This window comes from Bacillus rossius, chromosome 13, assembly GCF_032445375.1.
Source record: "Bacillus rossius redtenbacheri isolate Brsri chromosome 13, Brsri_v3, whole genome shotgun sequence".
Classification (NCBI taxonomy): Eukaryota; Metazoa; Arthropoda; class Insecta; order Phasmatodea; family Bacillidae; genus Bacillus; species Bacillus rossius.
Window position 1 is genome coordinate 22,939,589 of NC_086340.1, and position 25,271 is coordinate 22,964,859.

The 25,271-nt window shown below is 40.3% G+C and overlaps 1 long non-coding RNA gene across 1 annotated transcript in view; it reads left to right on the forward strand.

Annotated features, from left to right (window-relative positions):
- LOC134538372 (uncharacterized) overlaps positions 1–20,269 on the forward strand; it is a 32,066-nt gene extending 11,797 nt beyond the window's left edge. The window contains exon 2 of the long non-coding RNA XR_010076129.1: positions 16,763–20,269. This is a non-coding gene — a long non-coding RNA (uncharacterized LOC134538372). The remainder of the gene's footprint in view (positions 1–16,762) is intronic.
- Positions 20,270–25,271: the final 5,002 nt, after the last annotated feature.

The following is a 25,271-nucleotide window of genomic DNA, read 5'->3' on the forward strand; positions in this document are numbered from 1 at the left end:
TCTCAGGAACCACTGGTCCGATTTGAAAAATTCTTTCAGTGTTGGGTAGTACTTTATCGAGGAAGGCTATAGGCTATTTTATATTATCAATAACATTAGGGATCCTGACTAAAAGTCCAATTTGGAATCAAATGCGTTGGGGGGGGGGGGGTTAGATACAACATGCAGTACACGTACGAAGTGTGTGTTGACAATGCTGCAGGTGCTAGAAGTTTATTTCCTATTGCCTATTAACATTGTTGCCACGCACTAGATGCCTTATCATTCTTAATTTTCCCATACAAGTAAAAAACACCCGTGTGATATTAACAACGAAGCAATCAGTACCCTCATAAGAGTTAAATTAGTATTTAAATACTTTTTATCACTTTAAATCGCAAACCTAAACTATTATTTTTTTCCCTCTCTCTCTGTGTTTAATTTGTTTTATTGCCCTTTTTTTTTTCAAGTATATATATTTTACAGACTTGAAACTTCACAGTAATGTTCCTTATGTTATGCAGGATGACATTTTCCGAAAATTAGATCCCATGGGTGGTTAAAACCAGGCAACAGTGGGTACTTTGTCTGCATGAGAACAGGATTTTGCATTGTTCGTGCCTTCTGCGTCTCCATGGCAACGGGCATCGCGCGGCAGTGGAGTACCCACAAGGAGGGGCATGTATAATGAGCGGCGCAAGAGTGATCTGCCTGTAGACTGCCGTAGCGAAATACGGGTACATCAGTTGTACGTTGTGTGCACGAGTCGGGAAACCATCGGTGCTATTCATTTTCTCTCCGGTACATTATACAGCATTGTAATAAATTTTCACTGAATTTTTTTTATTTACCATTACTGTAAATGGGAGATGTGGCTTAATTTTTTCCATTAGTATAGCCGTGCGAAGCCGGGTTGGGCAGCTAATTGACTAATAAAGTGTGAAAAGTGCTAACTACTTATGTTTGGATCAAAGGGCGAAAAAATAATTTAATGCATTCAAAGATTAATTAAGGTTCAGTCCAGTTAGACCCATAAAGGAAATGAGTCTTAGGACTTGAGTTTGTGCCCCATGAAGCCACCATGTGTATTGAGAGCCCTTAAACTCCATTACAGCTCTAAGAATTAATCAGTAAGTACTGTAGCTTGAGCAGGTCAAATTAAATTTAAGACAGTCCCTTAACAACAAACCGAGTAGTGGCAACCAGAAACTGACAGTTTCCAGTTTGAGTCATAACTACAAACTTATTATTTAGGTTTAGAGCAGCTACAACATGTTACGCCCTCAGAAAAGTGTGTTCCACTTTAGTTTTTATTCAAGAGATTTGTAAGGCATGTAACCTGTAAGTTTAACACAAAATTAATTTTATCCTTCTTAGCGTGGTCTAACATGAGGTGATGCTTCCCCTTAACCTCAAAACCTGCCACCCCAACTTCCAGCAGTCTTCTTCAGGCCATGGCCCAGGGAAAACACACTGTCCCATGGGAAGCCTGAATTTTTGTAATCCACTGATTCTTCAATCCAGTCTTACCTAAGATCTTTCTTTTAACTCCCCACTCATACCTAGGCCATTTCTGTAGAACCAGGCCTATCCTGAGAGCCTTTAGCTTAACCCTGTAGTGTGACCACACCACGCGATCAACCATTTACAGGACTGGCCGACTCTAGCATAACATTTTATGTTACTCAGTCTCGCGTATACGCCTGCCGGCCACAACAAGTAACTTCTTGAACTAACATAGATTCATGGTGCATGATGCCGGGTAGAGTTACGAGTTAACAAATATTTGGGGGTTGGCCGCCTCCAACCAAAAACTTACCCGAACAAGACTGATGTTAAGATTGTGTGCAATGTAACATAGAGTGCAATGTGTTTGTTGAATGTCTCAAGTGTAATGTAATTTGTTGGCGCGAGCCAAGTAACCAAACCACACTACGCACAATTAAAATAAATGTTGCCAAAACTTCTACCCTTATTTAGTAGTTCACTGCCTAGCCTAAGCAGGAAACAGCGACTTATGCTCTCTAGGGAGTGTGTACCTGCTTTAACAGTTAGTCATGTAGTAGCATCAGACAGCCTAGTGCCTATTGAGACATGCTGGGGCAACGAACCACCCAGCAACAGTGGTTTTTGTGCAGATTAACCTGGTACCACCCCTTCATTCCCCAGACAAACCATAAATTCACCTCAACCCCCATTAGGTCTTCTTCGGGCTTCAGCTTCGAAACCACAGGTGATGGCAACATGGTCCTCTTTGGTATGCACCACTGGTGCCATGCGGAGGCAGATATTTGCCATGAGTGTCAAGAAGCAATATATTCTCATTATACACTTTTCCCATGGGCCTATTTTTTGTGTTTTGGATAACTAGAGTTGGCCTTCCAGGTGTGGATCATATTTCCTTAATGCTCAGACTACCACCAGGCATTTTTGCTTTTTAACATGACATATCTTTTTGGCCTTTCCGAACATCGCACTGGCGTAATTTGGTAGAGCACTACCCCAACCCCTAAGTGCTCACATCCATCTACATTTAGAGCATCTGCTCAGGATCGATGTGCGACAGAGGGTGGCAGTGGACCAATGCGGTTCAGTGCTTCCAGCACTTCCCCCTGTATCAACAAGGGTGGCAGTTGGCAGGTCATTTAAACATATTGGTATTCGCTTGAGGTGGTTGTATGAGGTGATAACATCATCGCTGCTCCTTCCTGGATCATATCTGTTTTGTGAGGGGAAAAGGAGACACTGGAGCAGAATTTCGTGTCCTACGCCCCCTGCCCCACATTTCCTGCCAGCTGTGATGGTTGTCTGGAGCAGTCCTTGTGCCAATCTAAATTGTCTAGTGTACACTGCTGGCACTGCTGGAGACTCCTGAAACACATTTAGTTTGCATGCATCGCCATTCTGGAACAGACTGCTGCTGTGCTAATTGTAATTTTTCGGTAGCAGTATTTCTTATCTGTATCTGCTGGAAATGTGTGATGTCATGCTGCATCATACGTGCTGCACACTAAGGCAAAATTTCCGTGGGTCCTCACGTGCCAGTCCATGGAACTCTGGCAGCACCAGGTAGTCTTTTCTGGCATCAACTTTTACCGCACATACTGCCTGCATACCAGTTGTTTGGGAAGAGTTTCCCAGTAAACGAGGGCCAGTAACATTGGTTTTCCGTCCAGTAGACGTTGTGGCTCGAGCAATTCACACAAACATCACATTTACTCTCCACCAGGTCCACATCACTTGTCATGCTTGTTCGTTAAGTCACATCAGTTTTGTGCAGTTCCAGTTTCTACTCCAGGCCATTTTTTCTCACACCATGTCATAAATACATGTCATTAGAGATTTCTCCCACTTTATTTTTTTTTTACCCCAGTGCTCTTAACCAATGGTAAAGAAACGGATACACTGTTTACACAATCGTGAATGTACTGTAAACACTTGTGACCTGAATCTGCGGTAGTCTCTTTAACCACGCGTCCCGGGGATAGTGCGCGAGATACCATTAACTGGTCGTCCCGTGGAATGAGTTCTGCACATCAATAGCTGTATAGAATGATAGTGATTGTTCGAGACACAATTACCCGCAGATCACGAACGGAAGTCGGCCAGTGCTGTACATAAGAAAACCACATGTGGGAGGGTCACCTGGTGGTTGATCTCTTACTGTGAAATGGTTCGGAGCCACGATGTTTAATGTAGATCAAGGCTCCCGCTTAATTACTCACAGAAAAGAAAAACTCCTTCAAAGTTGCACCACCAAAGGTTCTCCCGCGACACGAACTGTGTGCACGCCATACCGCAGCTGGATGCAGACTGCCGGAGATGGGAAAGGGGTGTGAGAGGGTCGGAAGCATCCTCTCGCGCCGAATTCCATGCAGACAAAACTTAACTATTCTAACAAAGACTTACATACTAAGAGCCTTACAGAATACCTTTTATAATTAAGTGGCATTGAACATTAATTTAACATGTTTTATGATTTATTTGATTATTTATGTTATGAATAATTATTGACTGTTAGAGGCAAATCGAAGATTGTTCGTCACCTGCTCGGACTATTTCACTTAATAATATATACTTAAAATCTCCATAAAATAGTTTTGAAGGCAGTATCCACTATAATGAGTGTTGATTTACTATTATGCTCTGAAGAGGCCACACACATCCTAACAGTGCACTTTCCTTTTAGGAGTTTTTCACATTCTTATGAAGGGGGAGGGTTTTATCCACTGGGCCATCCCTACTGTCGTCCACGGGCCCTACGCAGGCACAATGCGAGGGTACCTGATGCCAGTGGGGACGGGTGTTAGCGGGTTGAGTACCGGGCTTAGCGATCACAGGAGGTACGATGTCAAAGTCACACTATGAAATATTTGTTTTTGTCTGAGCTCCTTTAAATATTAAATTGTAATACAATTTTGAAGTTAATGAATGCATTACAGTACTGTGTTTTAAACTGTAATTATGACACTTAATGTATTCTGTAATATGAATTTTTATGTTATTAACTTCTTAACTAATATTATCATCACTTGGTGATTCCTTTACTTTTACATAAGTTAGTCATCTTGCATTAACAAACATGTCATTATTATGTCTGTCTCTTTTGATGTGCTGTCGATGTGTTGTTCCCAGAGCCCCAATTAGCGAATTACCATGTGCTTTTGCACGAGAGGTCTCCGGGTATTATTCCTGGCCACGTGACTGGAGGCAGTGAACGAATTGTACAGCCAGGAGCCCCCAAAATATAAGCCTCTCAAGTTGCTATTTAGTATTGGAATAAAAGAGGAATTTATGTGAATTGTGTTTAACACAGTCACAGTCCATTACATGGTGCTGTTTCTTTACAAAGCCTGTCTCGTACGGAAGCTGGGAGCTCGTACCGACTCACCATAACCCATCTGAAGGAAGAGGTTAATACAGGCTTTAATGTATCGTTGCGTACGTATGATACCATATTATGTGAAGCAGTCCATATTTGTAAAGAGAACACCGATGCTGAAGGTTCTCTGTCCATTTCTGTATGCCACACAGAATGACGAGCGGACATTGAAGAGTTTACAAGGATGCTGGTTGTTGATTACACAAATACAGTTACAGTTCTGACAGTTAGGTATCGCAAGCGTGAGTTTGGATGTAACGTAAATTCATGTATAACACAAGTATAGACAAAATGTTACATATAAGCCACAAGATAACTGAACGTCACCTGATTACACCCACTGAAATACCATTTCTGACATGTTGCCTGGCCAGAACTTCCCTGTAGTCCATCTACCATGTGAGTGACACACAGCCTACTTCAAAGTCCCAAGTTAAGTTACTCGGCCGAAGGTTCTGGTACACATTTATCCTGTAGGCAGCCCTGTGGAGGCGAAGATTGAAAGTCGTGTTGTTAAATCGGTGTTACTAGTAGCCTGTACCACACCTTGTGTTCAGGCGCATAAAGTACAAAGTAAGAAATACGTAGAACACAAAACATTTTCCAGTGGAAGTTTAATTAATAAGTGAAACGGTTTGTGGATTAAGCTGGGCCACATGGACTCGCCACAAAACTGATTGTAAGAGATTTATAAAAGTTGAAATGCTACGATAGTATTGGAAATGATGATGGTGGCTCTGCAGTGCGCGCATGCGTCCGGCCCTGACACTGAACGATATTCAACTGTAGTGGCCCCAGAAGGCGCCGTGCCACCAGTGGTCATGTTTCGCATATTAAGTGTGTAGAGAGCAGTAGACTAGTCAAGCTAAACTTGGAAACATCGTCGCACATTAAACAATTGTTACTTATTTAAAAGCAATTAATGTTAATTAAACCTTGTCTTATAATAAGTTAGTTGTTAATTTACAATGGGTTATTAATGGCGGACACACAAACAACTCTAATCGATAGTCGCGCGGACGACTATCGACTCGTCGCGGCGGGGGCTGTTCGTTTTGATGCACTGCACTGCGCTGCATTCCGTTCACGTCGCACACAGTGTGAAAGGACTGTAATGGGCAATAACGGATTGAATGACCAGAGGGAGCTTCGACGAGTTTCATCACAATATTTATAATTTAGATTTATTGATAAAATAAATTGAGACTGAATGGCATTAATGATATAGTGAAAGTTAAACATATGCAATAACATAACACTGCAAACACATAAAAAACCGTATTTCATTCATACTCGTAAATATATTCAATTTTATTTAAATGCATAGACAATATTAAAACTGTTAAAACTATTTTAATTGGTTACTGTGAAATTGAACAGCTGAAATAAACAATATCTAACTAGCCTACCTACTTTGTTGGACACAAAATAATTAACATTCCTCAATCCCTAAAAAATGTTCTGAATTCAAAAAAATTTGAAATTACAATTTTTGTAAAAATTATGTAAAGGTTATTAAAAATTTTGGTTTATTACTCTGAATAAGTTCAGAAAGGTATTGCACAAAAAAACCTAGGTATGTCTCTGTCTACTGGACTTACAATTCTTGGTTGTGAAATACTCAAGGGCAGTTTTATTTAGTTGTGCAAAATTAACCACATCAAACAAATACACTAACGTTTTTATAACATGTGGATGACATTTTTTATTCACTGAATATGCGATTACTGTACAAAATCTCAGTGTTGTAAATTGTTTTTGTGCCACACCTGAGTTCAACGATTTTTACAAATGGCCTACCTTGGATGGTGCAAGTATGGACCACAGAAAAACTCACATATTTCAGCAGTAAAGGCCACAATCGTCGCTCAAATATATTGAGGTGACAGCATTCCTTGTCTCTCACACACTAACTTAGTGGCCACTTATAACTTTAAACTGTCAATCAGGCCAAGTAAAGGCGCACCTGACTCAACCTTTTCCAACATCCAAATTCCCTTGATTCAAGTTGTCTGATGTTCAAGTTTCAAACATTTCTGAACTTTCGAACACTCATCCGCTGTGGCAGCAACCAACCACATCATGCCAGATGTCAATACTGAATTTTTATTTTTATTTTCCCTAACCTTAATAATTCTAAATGTATTTTTTGGGAGGGGTCTGGGTTTGGAATGGGTCTAAGTGTGTCTCAGGCCGAAGCCTATACGCCTTAATCATGCAGGATGCCACCCACACAGGAGGGGTAACTTGCATAATGTGCTAGGGGGGGGGGGAGGAATTGGCCAGTCATGGCTGCGATTGGCGCCACGACTTCCTCCACTCACTGACTATTCTAGACTAAAATTAGATAAGTTGGACCCAGGTGAACCCTGCATAAACACAGGGAAATCACTGGACACTCTTATGTGGGATGCTTAATTTCATGCATTAATTACAAGCAGGTTGGTTGCAGGAAACAAATGGATGGTTCAGGAAGAAGAGTTGGACAGATTAGGAAAGCAGCTACAAAGCAAAAGGGCGGGCACTTGGACATTTCTGTCCGTATTAGCTTTGGGAGGTACTGGTTTTTAGGGGCGATTTTCATCGGTTCCCTCCTGACTGTCAGCCAGCGCATGAACTTGAAACTAGAAGGGGAAAAGTGGTAAGGATTAGAGCTCCACTGGGCCAAAAATGAGAGTAAACGTATCTCAATACTGAATAAACTGTATACTGTCCTTTAAATACGTAAACCAATATTAAGAATAATAAATAAACATTTTCGGACTTTTAAAATTACAAACCAATAGCTGTATCTGAATACATAAGGATGCGTCCATAGCACACACAAGCTCACACCTCTTGTTTCGCTAAAAATACATGCCCCTGCAGATGAAAAACAAATTATGCCTGGTACAATTGTTGCTTTTATTTGGGAGATGGGGAGGGGCGACAAAACACAATTTCTGCCTGGGTAAGACGTCATTATGTCCCAGAAACTAACGACATAAGAGGCAAACATAAAAGCTAACTTAAAACCTTACGTAGACATCAATATTTTTTGTCAACAGTTAGTTTTACATATGATGCTGCCCACAGTTCATGGGCTCTATCCAGACCATCTGCAACTTATGGTTTCCTCTCGAAGTAGTTTTTCTTAAAAAATCCTTGAATATTAATGATGGTCTCGTTTCTCAATTATTTCATAACATTCCATATTTATTTGTCTTCAAAGTGAGGGTCAAGCGGTTTGGCAGGTAATAATAATAATAATAATAAAAAGACAAAATACAGTAAATAATTAGCACGCATGTTCGTGTCTTGTTTACAAAGGAATCTTTTTTTTTTAACTTTCATTATTAATATATACTAAAATACATATAAATACACACTTAAATTTCGCACATTCATTTTGTCGCAAGTTATAATGCAAACCTTCACACTCTCGCACTGTGTTCATGATTGGACCGCAGTTATTTGGACACGCCCTCTAACGACCGTGAGCCAACGACGCCTAGCCAGGAGAGAAGTAAGCGAATCAGGTAGTGCCAATTAACGAAGATAAAATGGTTCTCTCTTAATAAATCACCCAATGGAAAAGCAAACACGGGTTGAGCACATCAATGACTTTTAATTATACCCTGAGGCCAGACAAATCTGAGAAATTTCCGAGCGTGTATATATGTATAAGGGATACTCACTTTTATTTCTGACTGAGTTTATCGTGCATATCAACAATAGATAGTCTGTTGTACCATGAGCCTAGCGCCCGCTATCCCTTAGAATTAAAAATAAAATTCTCTCACTGTGGACGCAAATCATGTTGAACGCAAAGGTAACTAACTGTGTAACAGGGATGATAAAAAGTAGTAATAACGGCAAAACTATGTTCAAGTTAAACTTTTTAAATATTATATAAACTGTTCCACTTATTGCATGAATAACTCCCCATACTTTTTTTTTTTTTGAAAATGAACCAGAAATATTCATGTACAATTACTGAAATTTGTACATTTTTATGAAAACAACGGTATCATTACAAAATAGTGTTGGCAGTAATACTGGGTTCGGATTCTTGCCCGGACATTTACGTTTTATGTTTTCCAAGTACCTCCAATAGTAAAAGTTATTTGTAAACCGTTTCCTGAGTAGCTTCCTAGTATCAACTGCGAACATGAATAAGCTTAATGAAACCAAATAAATTCCATTAATGAATAATCTATTATGTTTTCCGTTGTTAATTTTTTTTATTGAAACATCTATTTGATTTTTAAATAAATATAATAAAATATATGTATATAATAATATATTAAAATATTTATTATATTAAAATAAATATAAATATAATAAGTATAAAATTATGCACCAATTTTCGTAAGAAATATTCAGTATTATCTCGAAAAAAGTATTTTATATATGCAAAAATAACAGTTGTCATGTGCTGTACAAATTTACATCTTTATTGTAGTATCACAAACTATGTTTTGGCAACTAGTTTCTAAAGTATTATTTTTAACAGAAAAAAATATATATATATTTCTGCTCACTGATCCACTGATTCTGCTTCCTCCCCCTTTTTTGCCACGGTATATCACCATTCGTAACGACACTGTTTTGGCGACGAGATAGTCTGCAATCCCTTCTTGTAATTGAAAGATGTATTTTTTTTTTATTGCTACAGTCCGAAAAAAATTCGCAGATTCATTTTCCGACAGGTTATAATCCAACACTACTAATATTATAAATGCGAAAGTGTGTATGTCTCTTTGTACTTCTTTCACACAGCGACGTAGCAACGGATCGACAGGATGTTGGATTTCCTTGTGTGCTCCTGGTTATTTCTGGCGAGACTTCTGATAATATTCTCCAATTTCGTAGCATAAAAATTACGGATTTTCAAGATGGCGGCCGTAACAAACATAAGGTAAACTGTGGCCCAATCACTGAAGTAGCAAAAACGCAAACCTTTTTAGATTCCAGCCTATCGCGAGATGAATCCGCGAATTTTTCAGGTGTCTCTCGATTATTATCACGACAAAGACTAGACATACTAACCAACTCCCTAACTTCTTACCTCCATGCTTCAACCGTTGTTTTTTTTTAAGTGAAATTTCTTTGGGCGCGATGAGAATAAAATCTCAAGGCCAAATTTTAATGAAAAGGTTTCGTGAAACATTGTAGTGAAACGTTTATGATTCGAAATGGACAGAGAATAGGTACCTGGCCAAATATATATATACTAGCTGCCCGACCCGGCTTCGCGCGGCTATACTAATGGGAAAAAAATTAAGCCACATCTCCCATTTACAGTAATGGTAAATAAAAAAATTCAGTGAAAATTTATTACAATGCTGTATAATGTACCGGAGAGAAAATGAATAGCACCGATGGTTTCCCGACTCGTGCACGCAACGTACAACTGATGTACCCGTACTTCGCTACGGCAGTCTACAGGCAGATCACTCTTGCGCCGCTCATTATACATGCCCCTCCTTGTGGGTACGCCACTGCCGCGCGATGCCCGTTCCCATGGAGATGCAGAAGGCATTAACAATGAAAAATCCTGTTCTCATGCAGACAAAGTACCCACTGTTGCCTGGTTTTAACCACCCATGCGATCTAATTTTCGGAAAATGTCATCCTGCGTAACATAAGGAACATTACTGTGAAGTTTCAAGTCTGTAAAATATATATACTTGAAAAAAAAGGGCAATTTTTGATATTTAAAGTACTTGCAAAATTTCAACGGTGATGAGGACTGCACTAACAATGAAATAGCCGTTGCCATAGAGACGAATGAAGCATCAACAAAGCAACAGCCGTTGCCATGGTGATTTCCTACCAAAAACTGGAAATAAAAAAAAATTAGGGGTGGACTACCCCTAACATTTAGGGGGATGAAAAATAGATGTTGGCCGATTCTCATAGATACCGGATAAGCACAAAAAATTTCATCAAAATCGGTCAAGCCGTTTCAGAGGAGTATGGCAACGAAAACTGTGACACGAGAATTTTATATATAAGATATATATATATATATATATATATATATATATATATATATATAAACTAGCTGCCCGACCCGGCTTCGCGCGGCTATACTAATGGGAAAAAAAATTAAGCCACATCTCCCATTTACAGTAATGGTAAATAAAAAAAAAATTCAGTGAAAAATTTATTACAATGCTGTTTAATGTACCGGAGAGAAAATGAATAGCACCGATGGTTTCCCGACTCGTGCACGCAACGTACAACTGATGTACCCGTACTTCGCTACGGCAGTCTACAGGCAGATCACTCTTGCGCCGCTCATTATACATGCCCCTCCTTGTGGGTACGCCACTGCCGCGCGATGCCCGTTGCCATGGAGACGCAAAAGGCACGAACAATGCAAAATCCTGTTCTTATGCAGACAAAGTACCCACTGTTGCCTGGTTTTAACCACCCATGGGATCTAATTTTCGGAAAATGTCATCCTGCCTAACATAAGGAACATTACTGTGAAGTTTCAAGTCTATAATATATATATATATACACTTGAAAAAAAAGGGCAATATTTGATATTTAAAGTACCCACAAAATTTCAACGGTGATGAGGACTGCACTAACAATGAAATAGTCGTTGCCATAGAGACGAATAAAGCATCAACAAAGCAACATCCGTTGCCATGGTGATTTCCTACCAAAAACTGGAAAGTTTGATATATTACGCCCCCGAAACTCCCCTTGGGATCGGATTTCCGCAGAATCCGTTCTTAGTGAGCGTCTACATCACAAAATGAGTACCTATGCTAAATTTCAAGTCAATCGGGTGTATAGTTTTAGAGATCTCGTGATGAGTGAGTCATTGAGTGTTATTTCGCTTTATATATATATATACACACACACACACACACATATATATATATATATATATATATATATATATATATATATATATAAGTCCTTGTCAGAATTGTAACGGGAGAGGAAAATTATTGATGGTCCGAAAAATGAAAATTAATTAAAAATAATAAAAATAATTCTAGTAAAAACAAAAACAAATTAAACACAGAGAGAGGAAACAAGACAATAGTTTAGGTTTGCGATTTAAAGTGATAAAAAGTATTTAAATACTAATTGAACTCTTATGAGGGTACTGATTGCTTCGTTGTTAATATCACACGGGTGTTTTTTTACTTGTGTGGGAAAATTAAGAATGATGAGGCATCTAGTGCGTGGCAACAATGTTAATAGGCAATAGGATATAAACTTCTAGCGCCTTCGGCATTATCAACACACACTTCGTACGTGTACTGCATGTTGTATCTAATCGCCTCCAACGCATTTGATTCCAAATTGGACTTTTAGTCAGGATCCCTAATGTTATTGATAATATAATATAGCCTATAGCCTTCCTCGATAAATGTACTATCCAACACTGAAAGAATTTTTCAAATCGGACCAGTGGTTCTTGAGATTAGCGCGTTCAAACAAAGAAACAAACAAACTCTTCAGCTTTATAATATTAGTATAGATAGAGAACTATGCTACATACGTTGCTGGGCTCGTTTTCGTTTTCTTTGTGCAATGATATATCCCCGCCAAAAAAAAAAAAAAAAACCGAAAAAGATAGATGAACGAAATAATATGACAAAGAGAGTTGTATTCGCTTGTTCCAGAAAATAGATAAAGGTATTTTATACAGTCAATTGTGAATGTCTTGAATTTTATATTTGCTACCAGCGCGCTCACCTTTCTCCTTGTTCAACCAGCAGCGCAGAGAGCGCTATTGAGACAGTCCCTGCGTTTCCCGCATAGATAATGCCACCTGTTATGGATTTCATGCTTCGTTCAGAGATTTGGCGTGTTCCGAACGGAAAAATTTTTTTGAAGGAAAAAGTAATATACAACCAGTTTTTTTCTTTGCGGTGTACTTCCACATTGAGTAATATTTATTGTTAATTAATCATTATTAATTGATCAATAATTTATCGATATCGTGAGCAGTTATTTTGAAGTGAGTAAAATTTTTGCTAAATTATGTTAATTCATTTAATTTAAATTTTAATAAAATTTATAATAAATATAATAAAACGGTACTGAGTTACGCGCGTTTTTTTTTTTTTTTTAATTTTTCTCCTGCCTATAGATGTGGCAACGCCGCGTCAGTAATTTATCTCCGCGGCCCGCCGCAATTGGCGGACCTGCACTCGCCTCAGTGTGGCCGCTAAGGGGGGATATATATATATATATATATATATATATATATATATATATATATATATATCGCCGGCGGGTGTGCTCGGGCAGTGACGAAGACGAAACGTTGTCGGCGGCGGGGAAGACGGGAGAGAAAGAAGTGGCCGGTCGCCGGCTGATTGCCGAAGGGAGCACCGCGGCGTGATTTGGGAAAGGGTGGGGGGAAGGGAGAGAGGGAGGGGGGGACCGGTGGACCAATCGGATTCGAGTTATAGGTACGCTCACCTCCGGCCGGGACACCCACTGTTGTGCTCACAAGGACCGCACCCACTCACCCCCTTTACCCCGGCAGTCGGCCTAACCTCTGTGGATTTTCTTGGACCAGCTGTAGGCTACTTGTAAAACGAAATATTCCTTTTGGAAACTGTTTTGCCAAGAAATATATTGTATAACTACGTGCAACACATGGCGATGGTTATTTTTGCATTTATGAAATACGTTTTTCGAGATAATTACTGAGTTATTCTTACAAAAATTGACGCTTAATTTTGTATTTTAGTTGATGTTTCATTCAAGCATAATGTTTTCAAACCATTGGAAAGATGATAGAATATTCAACAAAATGACTTTATTTTGTTGTATCGTGCTTTTTTATGTGCGCAGTTAATACTTACTGGAGAGATATTCAGGGAACGGTTTACACATAACTTTTACTATTGGAGGTACTGGGACGACACGAAGCATAAATTCCCAGATAAGAACTGAATCCACATTATTACTGCGAGGACAATTTTTTTTAAGTGATAGAGTTGTTTCTATGTAAATGTACAAATTTACAAATGTCTATAATTTTACATGAATATTTCTGTTCCATTTACAACAAAAAAATTACAGTATGTCCACGGACTTCCTAACGAAGAATTTGCCTCAGATAAACGAAGGTTTCTTCATAATTACAGGTAACTTGATCGTAGTAGAAACTACACTGTTTTCTGACTTCCGATTATAGTTTCCTCCCCCCTCCTTCACGTTTGTGAACTATACGGTCATAGATCCCGTGTGGGGTAGAGCAATAAGGCCTGGCCCTTTGGAATTCAAAAATAGAAACTTATCTATGGTGGAAAACATATCTGTGAAACGGAGACGATAAATGAAATAATAATGTCAGAACTATTTTCAATGAAATCTTTATTTTTAATACTGTAAAGTTTCCCGGTTATTGCATGCGTACAGGCCTATATGGCCTGGTGACTGGTAAGATTATGTGTTGACTCTCCCTCCCCCCCTCGTCACCCGAAAATAAATACCTCTTCACCCGCGAATCCAACTGATTTGCACCCCCAGGTGAAAAAGAGTAAACACACAAGCGGAAGAAATGAAAGTTACTTCTGCTGTAAGAATGTTTTGTTACGAGGCTGCTGGCGACGAGGCAGGCCAGCCTGCGGGAGGGACGCGATGCAGGTATCTCCCGTCCTTCCACTACCGACGCTTAAATCCGATTAGCGGCCTTCCCGAAGCTTCCTAAACGCCTCTCTGTCTCTCTCTCTCTCTGTCTCGTCTGGCACATTCCGAGCGTCCCGAGAGCACCGTCGCGTGAACTGGCGTAACTAGGACGCCATTGTTTCTCGCAGCTTTGAGCGTCGAGTCGGGGGATTATGAAGACGCGACGCTTCTGGTGGCGTCGAGACTTTTTCAGGGCGGAGCTTCCGCAGGTGTGTGTGATACGACGCTGACCTTTGATTGGAGAGTGACAGGGGATGGTGACGATACCGGTGAGGGACAGTGAAGTGAAGGAGGGTGAGAGACCCCTCGGCGAGTGATAGCGGGAGGCCTGTCAGGGTTCCGTGAGCGAAGATCGGACCACCGGGAACCGAAAGCAGCCGGAACGGTGTTGTGTGCGCGGCGGACGAGCGGGAAGTGAGAGGCAGTGTGTGTCGGGACAGAGGTGCGAGGTAAGAGTCGAACGGCAGATAGAGCCACTGTCGAGCCAAGCTCCAATGGGGAGAACAAATTGAGGACTTATGAAAGTGTGATTAATTTGTGGAAAGAAATGGTGATTGTTTTAATTCAAGTTTAATTAAGTTAATCTATACTATTAATAAAACTTTTCGATTTAAATAGTCTGTACATTGGATGAAATGGTGAAAACAAACAAACATATTGTAAATGACAATTTACGTATTTGTGAACTCAAAAATATAGTTTTTATTTTTTGTCTGTTTATCGGTTTGTCACATCATCAAACGAAAACTATTCGACGGATTTTGATGAATTATTATTTTTTGTATTAGAAAGGTTTCTGGCTAACTTAAAATTTAGGTTTTATATAATTACAGAATTAAATCCCTTAGTGGCTGAAAAGGGGGGTAAATCCACGTTTTCATATAATTAATTATATCTCGGAAACTAATCAAGCACAAGGAAATATACTGGGTGCCAATAATGAACATACGAATACTGCCCACTAAAATTTTACTACTTTGTGAAATTCAACCCTCAAGGGGTTAAAAAGGAGTAGATTAGGTTTTAAGATAAATAATTATATCTCCGAATTTAAATAAGCATAATAGGATATATTAGTGTTAACTAATAAGCATACAAAAACTACCAACAACAATTGTACCGTTTTACAAAAATTCAACCCCCAAGGCGTGGAAAATGGGTAAATATTGTTTTAAAATAAATGATTATATTTTGGAATCTAATCAAGCATAGTAAAATATACTGGGTACCAATAATAAACATACGAAAACTAAACATCACTACATTGCCATTTTGTGAAATTCAAACCATAAGGGGATAGGTATTTATTTAAAACGAAAAATGAACACTTCCGAATCAATAAGAACTAGAAGTAAGAAACTAAGAAAACCATACTTGCATCTAGATTTACGTATTGCAATTATTTTTTTCTTTGATTTTTTGCACTTCGTCTTTTAAGGGGATGAAAAGTTTTTATTTATTTTGAAAATTCATACCTCCAAAACTAATTAAGTAACACGTAAAATTTTTATAAAAAATTAAATAATAACTACAAATTATTATTTTACTACTTTGCAAGATTCTGCGCCTAAGGGTTGTAAAACTTTTAATTTGGTTTAAAGAAAAAGACGAATATTTACTAATATACTAGATCTAAGAGTAAGAAATTAAGAATGAACAACAAACATACAGAATTGCAAATTGTATTTTTTTTCTTCAGTTTTTTACTTTTAACGGTGAGAAAAAGGTGTCCGTTTTTATCATAAAATGTATATATCCATATCAAATGAAGCTGGTTATAAGAAACAGCGAAGGAATAACTCAAACAACTAGGTAATTATGTAGTGTGCTTTTACCAATTTTCGATACTCGACCCCAAAGTCAGTGAAACGGGGGTATGTTAGTTTTTATAGTAATGAATCACATATACAAACAAATTAGAGGGAGTCAGAATAACGTAGATTATTATGATTTAATGGTATGTTTTGTTTAAACATTTTTAATTTTTCGATCTTCGAGCGCAAAAGAGGTGAAAAGGCGGACAATTTTTTTTATTATTATAAAAGTCGCATATATGAAGAAACATTAAGCCGGATACGCGTTATTCCGTATGATTTATAAACATGCAAAAACCTACCAACTCTACAGGATGTTCCAAAAGTTTGCGGCGTAATGTTCACACACACACATAAAGTTTTGTTCTATACCAACAGTCACATAAAATCTTTCTTTACTAAATATTTGTGTTTTTTTTCTGTGCAGGTGAGCATAGACGAAGATGGCCACCCCACAGGACTACAGGAGATGGCCTAATGTTTGGAATGGTTAGAGACCGGAAAAATTCGCAGATTCGTTAGGCGATAGGCTAGAATTCAAATACATATACCTCTTAGATGATTTTGCTATTGGCTTACTGTTCAACTGGACGCATCTCAACCAATTATAAACCCTCAACAAAAGAAGGATCGAATTACAGAAAAAACCAACTGAGACGACTTACAAGTCGGCAGCCAATGAACTTGCGTTATTTGCCCGAGTACACAGGGGAATGTGCTGTCTATCCTGAAGGCCATCGAAACCGCGAATTTTTCCGGTCTCTAGGAATGGTGGATGGAGACCAAATCTGCCATCCAGCTCCAGCGAAATTTCCGGACGCACTACAGACGCACATCACGTCCGACCATCCGGCAGTGCTACACGAGGTTCAAGGAAACCGGAGGTGTCACGAAAAGACAGAGTTCTGGACGCTCCGGGCACGAGTGAAGCACACGTGGAACGGGTGCGACAGGCGTTCATCCGGTCCCCAACCGAATCAAAATCCGTCAAGCGTTTCGACAGTTGCAGCTACCAACGACCGAGGTGCACAGTGTGTTACACAAGCAGCTAAAGCTTCATGCCCATAAGTTGCAGCTTTTGCATGCGCTTAAACCTTATGACAGGCCGAAGAACAAATATTTTGAAAATTTACATTCCGAATCGCACCGACGAGGACCCAGGCTTCCAGACAAAAGTGATTGTTTTCGGACGAAGCGTACTTTCACGTGTCCGGGATGGCAAAAACCGACACAATGTGCTGATGTGGCGCCCGGAGAACCCCAGCATAAGCCGGGATATTGTGCGCGACAGTCCAAAGGTAAAACGTGCGGTGTGGTCTACTTTATGACCGCGTGTGTGAGGGCCGTTTTTCTCTGCAGAAGCTGCAATCACCGCGACTGTTTATCTGGACATGTTGGAACTGTTTGTGCGTTTCCACGGGTCGAACACGGGGACGTACCACAACGCCGAAATACCACAACGCCGAACGTACAATAACGCCGAAAACCATAACGCCGAATGCCAAATTGACTACAACGCCGACAGCTAGAAAACTGCTGTGTACCACAACGCCGAAATACATTAACGCCGAAAAATGTCATTGCAGGATTGCCACAAAGGTTAGGTTAGGTAAGGTTAGCACACAAATTCATTCAGTTGTTTTTCATTTTGCTCCTGTACCCCCCCCCTCCCCACAGCAACATTTTTCGGCGTTACTGTATTTCGGCGTTGTGGTACACATCAGTTTTCTAGCTGTCGGCGTTGCGGTCAGTTTGGCATTTGCGTTATGGTATTCGGCGTTATTGTACGTTCGGCGTTGTGGTATTTCGGCGTTGTGGTAACGACCCGTCGAACACCTGCAACCTGACGTCCTGACCCTCACTGGGCTGTGATCGTTAGGAGGGCTTTGGACGACACGTCTCCAGGTCGCTGGATTGGTCGAGGAGGATCCATTGCCTGGCCCCCGAATTCTCCGGACATATCCCCACTGGACCACATGTCCGGACATATCCCCACTGGACCACATGTCCGGACATATCACCACTGGACCACTTGTCCGGACATATCCCCACTAGACCACTTGTCCGGACATATCCCCACTGGACCATCACCCAGGTGCGAGAGCTGCAGGAACTACGAGCTCGCATCGGCGCATCACTTGAACACGTCACGGACATACTGGGCAGGACGTGGGCAGAACTGGAATATCGCTTAGATATCCTGCGTGATAAAAAAAATGGCATGCACATTGAACTCTGTTAGACGGCTACTAAAACTTAAGGTGTGTGTGTGTGAACATTATGCCCCAAACTGCAACTTTCTGTCCATCCCCATTTCTTACTAATACGCGATCAAAGTTGGAAATATTATTTTGGAACAGCCTGTGCTGACGTTATACTTCTTAAGGGAAGGGGGGGGGGGGAATTGTCAAAATGGTTCTAACAATAAAAAATAATTGATTGTATTCTTTAGTTAGATAACAAATTTGATACGGAGCTGGCAGTTAGGGGAGATCAAGATACATTTGAATCAATCGGCCGCCGCTATGGAGACTGTGCTTTTCGCCTTCTCCTGGTTTGACAGCCTCCCCTCCTTACCCCGTAGAGAATCCTTACCCCTCCACTCATGCACACATGGAGGAAAGGTGACATTTTTGGACCGTTACCTGGTGTAGCCTTTCTGCTAGTAGCTTTCGTCGAAGGAACATGTATTAGGACCAGAGATTTAGGTTTAAACCACTCTGGTTCCTTCTTTTCTTGGCGGCGCATTACAAGTGCATGTTATTGCGTTAATTTAACTGTAGCGGGTTTCAACGTTGTTTAGATCAACTTTGGGAAATTTACTTGCAAGTTAAAGTAAGTTTGGAATTAGCTGCTTATCGTTTTTGATGATTTGCTAAGTGGACATAATGCTAGTTAAGGCTGCTTACCATTTTAGGGAATGTGGTTAGGATTTCACTTGTTATTTTAACACGTCGGGATTTGGGATGTTAACGAAGTTTGTTCTCTAAGATATGGGTGTAATACGTAGCTTGTTAAAAGCGTGCGCTGATAGGGATGTTTGCTTCAGAAGCATTAATTGTCATGGCTTAATCTTTGACAATGCTACAAGGACTCACGTTTGTATTTTTAGTTGACTAGTGTTACGATTGATTTGGATACCACTGTTCTATCTTGTGGCGTTTCCGCGCACAAGTCTGTTGAGGTGTGTAGATGGTACACCAGGCAATTTGTCTTACTATGTCGTGATTATAACCTCTTGCCTTTTTTTAATGCAGTGGCATAATGTATGGATGATAGTTGTGTGTTTTCATAAAGGATACCTATATGTTATTATATTAAGAACCTGATCGGCTGCTAGGGCTAGTTATTCGTTACCTGACCTTTTTAGATGTACGTGACAAAAACTGTAGAGTATAAAAGCGACGTAGCTGAGTTCCGCGAGTCTCTATGAGCTCTCAAACTGCGAGTAACGTGTACTCTCATATTATTTGGCGATATCAATATATGTTTTCATGCGTGATTTGGTACGCTTTATTAGCGATGTCTTCAGTTAAATTGTTGGAATTTAAGGCTTTGTTAATTGAAATTGAATCGTAAGCGACGTATTTTCTGTTGGGCTTATAGCGTTGTGGCTCAGTATTACGGTCATTGCTTAGTTATGTGTGCATTTGAATACAGCATTTTAAGTCCTGCTTTAATTTATTGATGACAGCTAACATCAATAGCGTACTTCTTTAACTCAACATAATGCATTAACAATGTAGCCACTTATCAACGTAGAAACGTTTTTATGTAATCTCTTATTCCGTGAAATATGCATACCGTAATTCGTTAACGTTTTATCAAATTATTAGATGTTTCCACCAGGTTTTTAGGAACTGCCTGTGATAATATTTGCACCTGAATTATTTTGTGCTGAAATAAGTTGTGGAATTAAATGAACAAGGTTAAAGGATTCATTCTTTCTATTGACTTGTATGCAATGTCTTTGATAAACCAACACAGCACGCCAATAAGCATTAAATAACCTGTTTGAACTGATTAATAGTTGCACCTATGCCTGGCAATAGGTTCTACACCAGTACTCTACATTTCAAATAAAGATGCAATTGTATCAAATATCTCAAAAATGGTAGGTATTTGTAATAAGGTAAAATAATTTACTTATTCTAAGTATATCTTTAACCATAAAACATTAAAGTATTAGTTCAAACGATGACATAAAGCTAATTAAAATTGGTTGTCTGTAAAGTCGGTTTACGGAAGATAGTTTAACGTGACGTCATAACAAAACATTAATGAAATGATTGATCCAGAAGAAAATGAAATATCATATTTGGCCTGAGACTGAGCCGTAATAGGTTTTTGCAACTAAACCATTTAGGCATTAAAAATATTATATTCTTTGAGGAAGAAAATGTTTTTATAATTTTTCTATCATTTGTATGATAAAATCTACCTCTCCATACTTTTATGAATAAAATTGATTCATTTTTATCGTATTATCACTATTCTGTATGGATACAAAGGAGTGAAATGAAATCTACAATTTAATTAATAAATTTACTTTTAATTGCATTCATTAATTCAAATATATTTATTACTTTTTAAGTGTCGTGCGTGCCGTATTTATTTTTACAAGTACAAATATATATATATTTACAAGTACAAATATATATATATATTTATTTATTTATTTATTTATTTATACACACACACACACACGAACGTGGATTATTCCGGTGTCTGACTCGCGGTCTGTGAATGCTAGTAGGTTTCTCCATAAGTTGTCCACGAAGAGAGAGGTTTCCTTGTGCCAAATACTCCATCGCTCGCTCTTTACACACTCAATCAGTTAAACGCCTCTTCACGGCGTTTGTTTTCGTTCTTCTTTTTTTCTTTTCTTTTTTGAGTCGTCTCTTATCCACTTTAAACGCTTTCCTTTCTTCCCCCCCGTCTGCGCTTCATTCATAATTTATATTTATTGTTCCGTTTTCGTGTCTGCTTATGTATTTAGTGTTTCATTCAGGTCCCTCGGGTTTTATTTCTCGTCGACGTTGTTTTTTTGACCAAAGCATTCTTTTTTTGTTGGTGTCCCTCTTTCTCGCCGTGTTTCCACGATCATCTCTTTTTGTGTCGTGCTTTTTTGCTCTACGATAAATTCCGCCGCATATTTTTTTTATCACTTGTTTTTGGCTCGGATAAGTGTTTTGAACCATGTCCTATGGTAACGTGATTTATATTAACCTTTCAACAATCGGTTCTAACGCAATCGATAGGGGCCTATAGAATGTTTTTTATTTTTATTTTTCCCATTACCGAAGCTGAATATCGTTTTAAATTATTTGTGGAACCACGATTCATTTCGCAAAGTAGACTTCAAGCAAATGTGAATCTGGTTCAAATTGTGTCAAGTTCGCTTGACACGCCCTGGGCCAGATGTTAAAAAAAAAAACCGTGAGCGAGTCTTTAAGTGCTTGCCAGAGATGTACAACGTCTAACCTCGGTGGAGAGAAAAATTCACGTGTTTTCATGTTGAAAACGCACTTAAAATACGAAAATCGGACACAAAATTAAACGCAGGGTTATTTAAAATAAATAAATTTTACGCAAATTGTCTTTTCAACTACATTTCTTGACGTGAATCACGCGTAAATTCCGCGCCTACCACTAGAAGGAAAACCTTCTTTTCACAGACGAAGAGAGCCACACCCGAAGTTCCCCGAAGTTCATGCTCGTTTTTTTTCTTCCGTACCACAACAGGTGTATTTATTTTGGGGGGGGGGGGGGGGAGGGGGTTGGGAAATTCACGGGAATTTATCATCCAAATGCGCGGTTGTAACTTATAAGATGTCATTCTTTAATTAGCAAGAAGTAATTTAAAGAATTATTCAGTAAATGAAGATAAAACGCTATCTGGTTTTTTTTAGTCAAAAGAAGTATATTATAGGTTAGCTACATTATAATACATTATAATTTTTTTTTAAACATTGTGGATGGTTGTTTATATTAGGTAAGTATAGCTACATTAAAAATACTGTAAAATTATTTTATGGTTGCTTAGCAAATAACTTTTTAATATGTAGCTATCCAGAGCTAGGAAACCGTTTACATGATTTCACAGCATCTTTAATGTAGCTATCCTAACCAAATGAACCGTCCACAATTTTTTAAAATATTTATAATGTAGCAACCTAACCTAATTGACCATTAGTATCCTTTTATCAACACCGCCATATTTATTTACAATGAACAAAAAAAAAAACTGAAGATGCACGATCGGGCATTTGGTTCTCTCGTCTGTGAAAAGAAGGCTTCCCCCACTAAAATGCGTTGCCGGAGCAGCTAAGTTGACTATCGAATCATTCCCTTTGCAGACAGAACTTACAAGATATATAATGAAACGGCTCCGATAAAAGCAAAAAAAAAAATACTTGAACAAAAAGCTTCAACTCCGGCTTAGGGCCTGATTTTGGAACCAGTAATTTTATTAAAATTAATGCCCATCGTGTTAAAATTTACTAAACAGTTATTAAAGTTTTTTTTTTTTTCCTTTTTGTGTTTGTTAACTTTGGTTCGCGCCGTCTAACACAGATGGCAGCATTGCGCGACTTCCGTCGCATTCAAGAAATTACTCCACTCAAATGCTGTTTACCGTGAGCTGAGATGTTATATATAAAAAAAAATTACTTAAAAAAAATTGGTTGTCTGTAAAGTCGGTTTGCGGACGATAGTTTAACGTGACAACGTCATAACAAAACATTGATGAAATGATTGCATACTTTTATGAATAAAATTGAATCATTTTTATTTTAATAATAAAATAATAAATACTTTAAATTATACAAGTAATCAGATTTTTAAAATGCAATAATAATTAACCTTTATTGCCGAAATTGTTGTTGTAATAAGCAATGAAAACCACATTAACTTTTCACTTCACTTTACAAACAGTCGAGTGGAAGAGAGATAGATGCGGCGCAAGCGTACAATGAGCGTAACGGGACACAGCGTAACGGAACAATGTGCATAACGGGACACAGCGTAACGGGACAATGTGCGCAACGGGACACTTTTTCGTGCGTGCAGACGGCGTTTATCGATTTATTAGACGTTGTCACGTCAAAAATAATATTGTACTGTTGAATTGAAGTTGTATTGCAAGATGGCGTAGTGATAAGGCACTTGCCTCGCATGTCAGGGGAATCTAGTCCAGAGTATCTTATTTCGCCTTTCCGCGGTTTCCCCCCAAAATAACCACTCCAAGGAAATGCTAGAGTGGTGTCTTCCTTCGCCAACATCCCTGTGCTGTTTCCAATTACCTCGCTGCTGACGAGATAATAAGCCCAAGTAAAACAAATGTCGAAAAAAATAAAGTAATGGAGTTGAAGGGCCAGCCTTTTCAAAGGTGTATCTGAGGCGAGATGATAGGTGCGACGCTTGCTGGTGCTTCTAGCGCGGTGTCGCCTTTATAAGCGCTGGACTCTGAACAGACGCACCGTCTTCCCGTCGTGCATAGGGAAACTACGATAGTTCAGAGGTAAACAACCTAATATGATAAAGAAATGAAGATAAAGGTGTAACACAAGTTCCCTAAGTGCTTTCAAGAATATCTAACCAGGTGTTTCATTTCTAAAAATTATTCTGAAAACACGCGTTTTTCAGCCTTTTCTAAAAAAAATTATGTTAAAAAACGAAATGCGGGAACAGAACTACTAACTCGAGCTCAGCACATTCTTAAATGCTTTTCGTAATCGGACACCATTTGGATATCTCGAGCAGTTTTCAAATGGCGTGGTTTCTTCTGAGGCTCTGCACACACCATGCGCGCCAGGGCAGGCCTGAATGTTCCGTGCCCGGGCAGGCCTGAATGTTCCGTGCCCGGGCAGGCCTGAATGTTCCGTGCCCGGGCAGGCCTGAATGTTCCGTGCCCGCGCAGGCCTGAATGTTCCGTGCCCGGGCAGGCCTGAATGTTCCGTGCCCGCGCAGGCCTGAATGTTCCGTGCCCGGGCAGGCCTGAATGTTCCGTGCCCGCGCAGGCCTGAATGTTCCGTGCCCGGGCAGGCCTGAATGTTCCGTGCCCGGGCAGGCCTGAATGTTCCGTGCCCGCGCAGGCCTGAATGTTCCGTGCCCGGGCAGGCCTGAATGTTACGTGCCCGGGCAGGCCTGAATGTTCCGTGCCCGGGCAGGCCTGAATGTTCCGTGCCCGCGCAGGCCTGAATGTTCCGTGCCCGGGCAGGCCTGAATGTTCCGTGCCCGCGCAGGCCTGAATGTTCCGTGCCCGCGCAGGCCTGAATGTTCCGTGCCCGGGCAGGCCTGAATGTTCCGTGCCCGGGCAATCCTGAATGTTCCGTGCCCGGGCAGGCCTGAATGTTCCGTGCCCGCGCAGGCCTGAATGTTCCGTGCCCGCGCGGGCCTGAATGTTCCGTGCCCGCGCAGGCCTGAATGTTCCGTGCCCGCTCAGGCCTGAATGTTCCGTGCCCGGGCGGGCCTGAATGTTCCGTGCCCGCGCAGGCCTGAATGTTCCGTGCCCGCGCGGGCCTGAATGTTCCGTGCCCGGGCAGGCCTGAATGTTCCGTGCCCGGGCGGGCCTGAATGTTCCGTGCCCGCGCGGGCCTGAATGTTCCGTGCCCGGGCAGGCCTGAATGTTCCGTGCCCGCGCGGGCCTGAATGTTCCGTGCCCGGGCAGGCCTGAATGTTCCGTGCCAGGGCAGGCCTGAATGTTCCGTGCCCGGGCGGGCCTGAATGTTCCGTGCCCGGGCAGGCCTGAATGTTCCGTGCCCGCGCGGGCCTGAATGTTCCGTGCCCGCGCAGGCCTGAATGTTCCGTGCCCGCGCAGGCCTGAATGTTCCGTGCCCGCTCAGGCCTGAATGTTCCGTGCCCGTGCAGGCCTGAATGATCCGTGCCCGCGCAGGCCTGAATGTTCCGTGCCCGCGCAGGCCTGAATGTTCCGT